This window comes from Gadus chalcogrammus, chromosome 16 (genome assembly GCF_026213295.1).
Source record: "Gadus chalcogrammus isolate NIFS_2021 chromosome 16, NIFS_Gcha_1.0, whole genome shotgun sequence".
Lineage (NCBI taxonomy): Eukaryota > Metazoa > Chordata > Actinopteri > Gadiformes > Gadidae > Gadus > Gadus chalcogrammus.
The window spans coordinates 8949025-8959118 of record NC_079427.1 but is presented as its reverse complement, the minus strand read 5'-3'; positions in this window follow the sequence as shown (position 1 = coordinate 8959118).

Below are 10094 nucleotides of genomic sequence, written 5' to 3'. Positions count from 1 at the left end.
TCTTTGTGAGTTGGGTTGTGAGCTAGTGGGGGGAGGAGGCATGGCATTCAGGATGGATGTTACCCATCATGCAACTCAATCAGCCGCCCAATGATTCATTTCACAGACGCTTAGGTAATTATAGGAGTCTGCTCTTCACCTCTGGGGGGGGGGGGGGGGGGGTCGGGGGTGTTGGAGAGGGGCTGGTGGGACAACATAGCAGAGCTGTGCAGGGAAGAGGGTGGAGGAGGGTGGAGGATGGTGGAGGTGGGAGTAGGAGAGTGGAGGCTGCGTAGGGCTGGGGTGTGGCAGGACGTTGAGACAGGAGTGAGACTAAGAGGAAACAGCGAGATGGAGCTGGAAGGAGAAGACGGCGCAGGCAAAGGCGGCGAGATTCATTACCCCGGTGTCTGAGGTCTCGTTCAGGAGAAACATTATGGATGACTGAGTGGAGGGGGTGGTGGTGTGCCGGAGTCCTGGGACCTCAGAAGAGTTGTTTACACCAATTAACATGGAGGAGATGCGCAAGCCACAGAAATAGACAAGATACAGTGGAAGGAGAGGAAGATGTAGACAAAGGCTATTAAAGCAGTGTGAACGATGGAGAGGGAGGGAGGGAGGCAGGGAGGGAGGGAGGGAGGGAGGCAGGGAGGGAGGGAGGTGCATAAAGAGAGTTAAACTAGTGGGTTCCTGGTTCTAGACAGGAGTGCAAGCGCCCCCTATTGGTAGAACGTTGGATTTGCATGGAGTCATTGTTCGGATTTCATTGTCTGGAAATCACTAATAGTATTGTGTGTATTTATAAATGTAATTATAATTTTATATAAACTATATCAACATTGCGGCTCTATTTTCTTGGCAGAAGATGTACAGAAGTGTTTTTTCTTTAGGCATCAAGCCGATCAATACATCTTAACCTTAACATGTATTACATTGAACTTTAAAAGCACATCATTCTTTGCGAAGGAAGGGAATTATACCACTGTTACACAAATGCTGTGTGTTAAGTGCAGAAAAGGAAGGAAAATGGAGGTGAACTCCCAGATTTTCATAAACTCAATAGTCTTCACAGAGTTCAATGAAGTGAATGCAATATTGATTCGGACGGCGACAAAAAATAATTGCATGCTACGGCTGCCGGGAGGCCGGCTGAATGAATCAGAGGGAAAGAAGCTCTGAGGATCTATGGCTGGGGCCAGAGACCTAAAGAGAGCCCATTGATTTTGTCATGTTTGTGTCCAAACGAGAAATATTCATGGTGGGAGCTTATTTAGGCAGCTTCCATCAAGCTACGTGGCATGTATCGAGCTACGTGGCTAGCATCGAGCTGTGTGGCTAGTGCTGAGCTACGTGGCTAGCATCGAGCTGTGTGGCTAGTGCTAAGCTACGTGGCTAACATCGAGCTACGCGGCTAGCACCACTCTGTGCATGGTGGCTTGAGGCTATTTATCCCTGAGCCTGGGTTAGGTACACTTTCCAGGCCGTTGGGAGTCTCGTTGGACAAACGTCATGGTGCGACGGGAGCACACGGCGGTCTGAGAGAACCCAGGCCTGGGACCAGGACCAAGGGGCCGAGGGGGTTGGTACGTTTTGGGAGGGGTGTGATTCTTTCCATAAAATAAAATTCATGCATATTCTCAGAAAGACTCAATAACAACAGCATGAGGCTACTGTTTAAAAATCTAAAGGATCAAATTATTAATCAGCACACTCACGTAAGAAGTTAGCAATAGCAGAGACTTGATGTTAAAGTCAGCAGGGGGAGTCGTGTAGAATCAGCTGTTTGAGGTTTGTGTTAAAGCGCTGAAAAGTGAGGACTTGGCCCCCCACAGCAGGTCAGGACAGGCTCCACTGATACAGCTGGGCCTTAACACTGATACTGGGAGATGCTGGGATATAAGGGCGTACAGTCAATCTGAGCATTAGCATTAACCAACGTTGACCTTGGACTGGACCTCATCACCTCAAGCTCACTCGTTATTATTTAGCTTTGTTCTAATAAGAACAATGGCTGAATCATCAGAAATGTAAAAAGAAAACTCATTAGTGGATGGGAAGCCCCCCGAGCAGACACAATAATCTTAATGTAACCAAGTCCTAATTCATAGATGGTAGCTTGTTCTTATTACTATGACATACCATTCGCTTAGCAGAGTGGCTTCACACTCCAGAACTACTGACATTTAGTATTTGTGATTGGCGGTTGAAAACGCTTTAAAAAATAAATACATAATAGTGAAGGCTACCAATGCGTGTTATCTCACCTTTGAAATAATACATCCCCTCGCAGCTCAAATCAGTTATGTGTTATGTCATACCTCCTCATCTACATCCAAGCTCTCAGGCGACCTTCCAATGCAGCGCTGGTCCCCCATTTGCATCCCTCTTCCCGCCTCTGTACGTCTCTCTCCATCATCATTACCTCCCTCCTCCCTGGACCTCTCCCCTTCCCTACGAAGCAGTTCCCAAACACTACTCCTCAATCCACCGTGGTGCCGTTTTCCTCTCCGTGGTGTTGGTCGTCGTTGTTGTGCCTCTATTCCCCCCCCCCCCTCCATCCCAGTGTGGCGGCTTTCGCACCGAGCATTGTGAGGCAATCCAAGGCCACGGCGACCAACCAGGTGGAGAGCCGCTGTGACAAGCACAATTTATCGACTGCTCCCGAGCAGGAGGGCCGCGTTCAATAGCGTGCCGTGAAGATTAATCCACAAGCACCCCCCTACCCACCCACCCCACGCCTTCCGACACCAGAGGCTGGGTGGGAGGGGAGACCAAGGCCGTTTGTGCAGGGTCCCCCCCCGCGAGGTAATTTATACACGCAGCGGGTAACACAGCTCAGTTGCGGCGGGCCGCGGAGCAGTAAAACGGGTGTGTATTAGTAGTTCCAAACCGTTTAATTACACTTTCAACTTTCCACAGTCTGACAGCATCGTAAATGAAAGCCTGCGAAAGGTTGTGGCATTGGACCGTACGCTATGATGACTTTCCTCCGCGCGTTCACTAATACCGTGTTGGTTCCGTGACGTTCCGCGGATGGGCCGCGGGAACATTCTCCACCTGGGCCCCCTTGTGTTAGCATAGTCCATTAGTGAGTGATTTGTGTGCTTGGGCGTGTGTGTGTGTGTGTGCGTTTGCGTGCGCATTTGTGTTCACATCAACACGACGCAATCCATATTCATGATGGTGACAGGATGATATTTACATAACGTACGTACACACACACTTCCTTTGAAGTCGGCGGCGGGCGTCGTCGCCATCGCTAAATCCGCTCCCTCCCGCTCGGAGATAACTGTCAAACTGTTCAACCGAAACACAGGGTGGCGCGTTGCGGAAGTGCCACGTCTGGAAGAAAACTGTTATTTTTTCTCCCCCCCCACGTTGTACACTGAAGGAGACGTTCTGGAACTCTGGGATCACTGACAGGCGGGCAGGGAGAGCGGCGGGCGCTCAGACAGACGGCCGACGACGACGATGATGCACGGCCCCTGCACACGCGGTGCTCGGGGCCACTTTCATCTCGGCCCACCGCGACGGCTCGGTGAAGCGCCGATGCGTGTGCTAGCGGCGAAGGGTTCCTCCCACGGCGCTCGGCCGGGGGTTCTCCTGTCCCGTGGCCACGCCCCCTACGCCGAAACACACCGCCACCCTCCTCCGAGCAGACGCCTCCCGGCGCTCCCGCGGCATCTGGCGCCGTGGCAACCGAGAGGCTTTGATGGGCCCTTAATCATCGACATGTGTCAACACAAACAACCTCCCATAAACCAGAGGCGCAGTGCTGGCCTTGCATGCGTTATAAATGGTCTAGTGCGGTCTGTAGACTGGGGCTCTGTGGTCGTACTGTAGTTGTAGCCCCGTAGGCATGTTGTGGTAATGTGCCACGTTGTTGTTATGATTAATTGTAGCCCTGTTGTTGTCGGATTGCAGTCATGTTGTTGTGGCGTTGTCGTCACATATCTAGCATGGCCAAAACGAAATGGCCAAGAATGTACAGATCTTCTCTGGTTTCAGATCTCCTCCATGTCTCCCAAATTGTCAACAAACTGCCTAGTGAGAGCACGGTGAGGTGTGTTAATCCTTAAAGTGTTTCAAATCATCATTCATCTGATCCCTAAATCTCCATTGTATCATGGGAATAAGCACCATGGTAACCAAGATGCAGATCGCTGAACCACAGTGATCGGAGGTACTCTCTCAGCGGACATGAAAGGCCAGAAAATAACACCACCCTAGGGTCAAGCCCCAGGGTCATACTGTCTGCCGTTTAATTGTAAAACTAGCAAGAGGGCAGGTTAGATTACTTCCATGTCCAATTAAAGCTATGCGTTTATTTTGTTGTAAAACAAAGGCAAGCTAGCTTCCACTTGCAACCTACTTATCTTTTACAACCCCCTTGCTGGGGATGGTTGTCCGAGAAGGCTGAAGTAACCAGGATGATTGACGATTCATTTAGTTCACTTGAGAGACTGGGCCTTTGGTGCTGCATGCTGGATGAAGTCTGGATTAACATGACAAATGTATGGATCCATTCTCCACATGAGGAAACAAGGACGAAGGTACACAATAGTGGAGTGGCCTTCCAGTGTCTAAATGGTTTAGGAAATTAGGAATAGAGAGAGGACCCTGGCTCTCATTCAGCTCACAATATGACTTGCTTAGTCATTGTTTCTTATGATGTTAAAAACCCAAAGAATATTCTCCTCTTGTGCCTAGTCACTCTGGATAAGAGCGGGAACTTAACGGCGAGACATGTCAAATTGGAAATGTAATTACTTGTCGGTTCTACACACTCTGTGAACACTTTTACACAACCTGATAAAGCGCTGCTACATACACCTCTTTTTCACATTTAGATAAAGGAAAGGAAGAATACTACCACGAAGGCAATTTCAAATAAACAGACGCCTTACTTGTGGGGACTAGCGGTCTTTCCATTATGCAGGGGGGTGGGTTAAGGGTTGGGCGATGTGATTGGTCAAAGTCCACTGGGATATCTCTGCCCCTATTTCTGTACTGGCCCCATACAACTCTCAACGCCTTTATGGCTAGAGTCATATTTCAACACCTTACGTATGGGTAAATCAAAGAACAAAGCAGGTCCACAAGTTTTTCAGGAAACAAAGCCACTGAGGGTTATTTAAATGAACAATCAAACCAAACCTCTTTCCAGGTGTTTTTTGTTCACCGTCGATACGACACGGGTCAGCCTGACTGAGCACGCGCAGCCAGGCGTCGTAAATTAACTCCCGAAATGCTTCCGTAAAACGCGCGACAAAGAAAGTTCTCGAGGAATTAATTTGTGTCCTAATGGAGTTCGCACACCCTGCTGTGTAGTGTTCCATTTGAGTACGGTGGCCATGTTTAGTCTAATGAATCATACATGACTACACAGCCGCCCTGCAGGAGAGAGGCGGGAAACACGGCCGCCCCGCACACCAAGCTGCCAGCAGATGTAAACAAAATGCTGTTTCTGAAGGGTGTGTATGAAGCACCATCCGGACAGAACAAAGTTGCTTACGCAGAACTGAACATTACATAAACTACACGAACACGGGGAGTAGAATGGGACATAGGTCAGCATGAAGAGTGATGATTTAGGGGGCAGATTACGCAATAGGCGGATCATTTATGTTACATTTTCTTATTCTTGCTTATTTATGATTTAGTTCAGACTAACCATAAAGGGTAGATCTAGATTCTCTTCTACTGAAAGTGAATTTCTTCTGCGCCCAACTGCCCATCAAAGCATTTGCATCCCCACAGTTTAAACAATAGTGCCACCTACTGGCAGAGTCCTGTTGGGGTTCTCAAAAGACAACACATTCACCTTTAGAGATAATAAGCATTAATATCAAGTATTATGAGTGTAACTGAATTGTGGGTCTGTAAAACAGAAGAAAATCGTTAACATTACAATTCTAAAATTACTTTACTAATCCCATACCCCACTGTTAAAGTGAAACCCTTTCTACGTCACATTTTCCTTCCCTCATTATTAAGGAAATAGGTCTTCTTTTGGATGAAGTGGTTCATCCATAGAAACTAATTTCCTGCTTAGGGACATACATCATAATCCATCGGTTATAAAGGAAATGCAATTGTAATCCAATTATGTTGGCACTAATACCACTTTTTCTTGACCAATCCAGAATCACTAACCGAGTGTTCTGCACCAGTCATTCATCGCCTCAGGCAGCGTTTACTGGTATTGAGCTGGACTACAAAGCTTGCCTGCAGAGATGCTGCCGCTAGGTATTGAGGCAAACTATTAAATATTTATATTTTCATTTTTTTTTTAAGATAGAATAGACAGAACACCAGCTTTGTGGACAATAAAGCACATTTTATTATATCCTAAATTAGCTTCAGTCGGTGGAAAAAGCATAAAAAGAAACCACAGATCCCCATTCAGCCATTTCCTTAATAAGAGATAAAAAAAAATCAATAGCATCACTTTAATCTACTACGTTTATGAAACCCATGAACTCTATCCTGTATATATTTCAAACAAATCCTTTCAGCGCATTGTTATTTATGAGTGAACGTGGTCTCTTCTTTTGACGAGAGGGGGAATGCATATATGTATGCAGCAAACTCTTTGAAAAAATGGCAAACATCAATATCTCCGAAGCACCATTCTGAACATCTAAAGAACGGCTGTCTTGTGTTTTTCACTTTTTTTTATGAAATGCAATGACCTGGTTTTTCCACTCTCTCAAATTCCAATCCAGCATGAATAGGAGACAGGCGAGTGTGGTTTGTAATGGCCCATCAGACAATCTCCATGATGGATTTTAGAAATTGAGCAGATGACCGAGTGTGCTGGGCCAGACATTTTCTTTTGTTGGCCAACAATACAGAAGCGCAGCCTGGGACAGAAGTGTAGTTGGCCTCAATGTGTTTCACAACACAACAGAACCCCAGCGGCCGAGCCATTCATATCAAACCAAACCACCTCTGGGATCAGGGAGTACAATCACACCACTCTCCCACTATTCTCCAGCTTCCGTGTAGAAATGTACGCTTATATCTAGACAGTCTGACGATCAGCTTATGGAACAAGGCCATACCCACACTTTCCACCACAGACAATGTATCTCCTTGGAAACATCTGCCAAGTGGAAGGTTCTGAAAGCGCGTGTGCGATGTATGGACAAACAAAAATTATATTTCTGAAAGCGATTACACATAATTGTCAGGTCAGCTGCCAGGCAAAAGTGGTCCGCACATTCCAAACAAAACAACAACATTTCTGCCTGGTTTCAGTGTTGATGGACCAAAAAAGCTGTACCAACAGAACGGCTTCAACACGAAAAGCTGCGTTTTCCCCCTCACATATCCATCCAGCGTAGCGTGGACGTGGCCTGAGTTTACTTGGCTGTTTGTCTCCCAGCGCAACACAACATTCACCTTGACATGAGCAGCACATCCCTGGCAGAAGGTGTGGGAGCAACAGGGCAGGCAGCCATGCTAATAACCAGATGGTGGTCGTAAAAGAAGCCCCATCAGCCCAGGCTTCTGCACGCTTGTGTGTCTGTCGCTCCAGCAAGGCCAGCCGGCTTTGAATGGAGCCATGCATGCCTCCCTCTGCATTCAGTTTGTCATTTAATTTAACACTGGAATGACTGACTGAGAGTAGGTCCAAGACTGAAGGTGATGGATGGATTGGTAAACTACCGACGACTGGTGGATAAAGCAGGATAAGGTGAAAAACAATCCTCTTATATTAAAAAACATCCACAGAGCAGAATTGTGTGGTTATTTCCCCAGATATATTGTCGCCATAAGTAAATTAGTGACACCGATTACCATATGCTCATACCATGGGAAACATGTTTTTATATTCTTCTGTTACTTACCTCAAAGCAATACCATTCAGACTTACACGGATCTGACTGCTGATGGCTGAAAGTTCAGTTTAAGAGTGTTTAAGCAGATCCCGGACCACTGGAGGTCCTACAACAGGAAACGGTTATAAACGCGACACTTCATCACCTTATGGACAGCCCTATACCACCACATGGGCATCAAATAATTGCAAACAGTAAGAAAGATACGGATGCAGATGCCAGAGATCTGTATGCATTGAAAAAATAAAACAAATAAACAAGGATCATATCCGCTCTGTCCCTACTATGTGTACCAGTTTTATGGCCATTTGTAATTCTCTTGACAATCTCTGGCGGCCAATGCCTCACACTTTATAGTGGAGTCTCTGCCTGCCAGACGGCTGTCATCAAGGCAATGATTCTCTTCCTCACCAGGAGGCAGTTAAACAAAGAGTCCTCTTCCTCCTCTGGAGGGATCATCCTAAAGCTCGGAGATAGTGCTAGGGATGTAAAAGAGTCCCATATTGAACACAAAGAGTTTTGTTGGGGGGAGCCATATATACAGTATTTACTAGTGTGTAATAATGAAGAGAGTTTCCCTTCAGGAATCTTAACTGCCAGGATTTTAATGAGTCGGAGGAGTGGGTCGGCAATTAACCATGACGTCAATTATTCTGCCTTTAAATATCAACGTCCATGTATTCATAAGAACTTGTACTCCCGATTTGTCATATCCAGTAGCACTGTTTGCTATATCCACGACTTAATGAAAAAGTTGAACAATGAATGCATTACGCCAAATACGACTCAATAATACCCAATACTGATCGATCAGAGTGGCTGTCCTGCCGAGCCCATCCCGCTCTCTCTCTCTGTGTGATGCTCCATCACTCTCCCTCTCCAAACAGCTCCCCATCCATTGCCCATGCGCAGTGGGATCCATTAGACTACCTCTGAGGAGGGCTGAATGTTAAAAACACTCATAACTCTCCATTTTCCCACATTAACCTTGCGCTGACCCCTGACGCCTCAAACTTGACATTTGTGTTCGTAGTATTGTGTAGACGTAATAGTGTGTGTGTGTGTGTGTGTGTGTGTGTGTGTGTGTGTGTGTGTGTGTGTGTGTTGTGTGTGTGTGTGTGTGTGTGTGTGTGTGTGTGTGTGTGTGTGTGTGTGTGTGTGTGTGTGTCTCTAATTGTTAGTGAGACAGATCCTGCCATGCTATAAATAATTCTGGCCACAGGGAGGTGTGGACACCAGACGAGCGTTCTGACACCAGAGGACGAGGTGGCCTTGTCGTTCTGGGATGTGTGGATTCAATCTGGTCCCAGACCACAAGAACCAGTCCATGTAGCATACCAGTGCAAACAAAGCATGGTTTACACATTGCAAAGCGAATGGATGAATTGGAAAAACAATACAATTCTTCAAACCATAATATTTCAACAAGAAAACTCTTTGATAACTACAAAGGAATGCAGGTAACTACAGGAAAGAAGGGATTACGTTGTAGTGCTTTTCCATTTCCACCTGGAAAACACTGTCACCTAAACTTGACATTTTCGGTTAGCCACCGCAAAACGCATCCTGACCATAACGATATGAAAAGCGGGCAGCTACAGGGAAAAAAAAGTGTCCACTTAGTCGGTCAGTATCCTCCATATCAACATTCCGACAAAATAAAAGGGACAAATGGAAAAAGTTTTAGTCTTACCTTGACCCTGGGCATGAAGTAAAGGTCCGCAGAGAACTGCAAATAGTTGACAAATGGAGTAAAACGTTGCTGCTCGTGTTCGGTGAACTCTGACCTCCATATTGCTCTGGTTCAATGTGCTCTCTGAACCCTTGGAGGCTGACGAAAAAAAGAACCATACTTAATAGCCTTTCTATAAAAGATCCTAGTTTAATATATCCCTGATACATTCGCTGGAAATGGAACAGTATAGTACCACACTTCTGTTTTGCACTGGCAGATTTCATTACATTGGGATTCTTTGGTGAATATGACCATTGACCATCATTTTGAATAATAGAACAGAGATTTGTTCCCTCTATTTTAGAAGCCAGGCCTTGAACACATGAAGAATATGGCCAAACATTAATTTCTACAAGGGATTCTACATTAAATATAAGCCTGAATTTATAAAGACAGCAGCTGTGTGAATAGTTTTTACCAGACATCATTAATCGCACGTCTGAAACACACACTTTTAGTGGGTATACTCAAGGAGAGGAAAGATAGCCCTGATATAATCTGAAATAAGCAGGCATCGTGAATTGCAAGAGAAA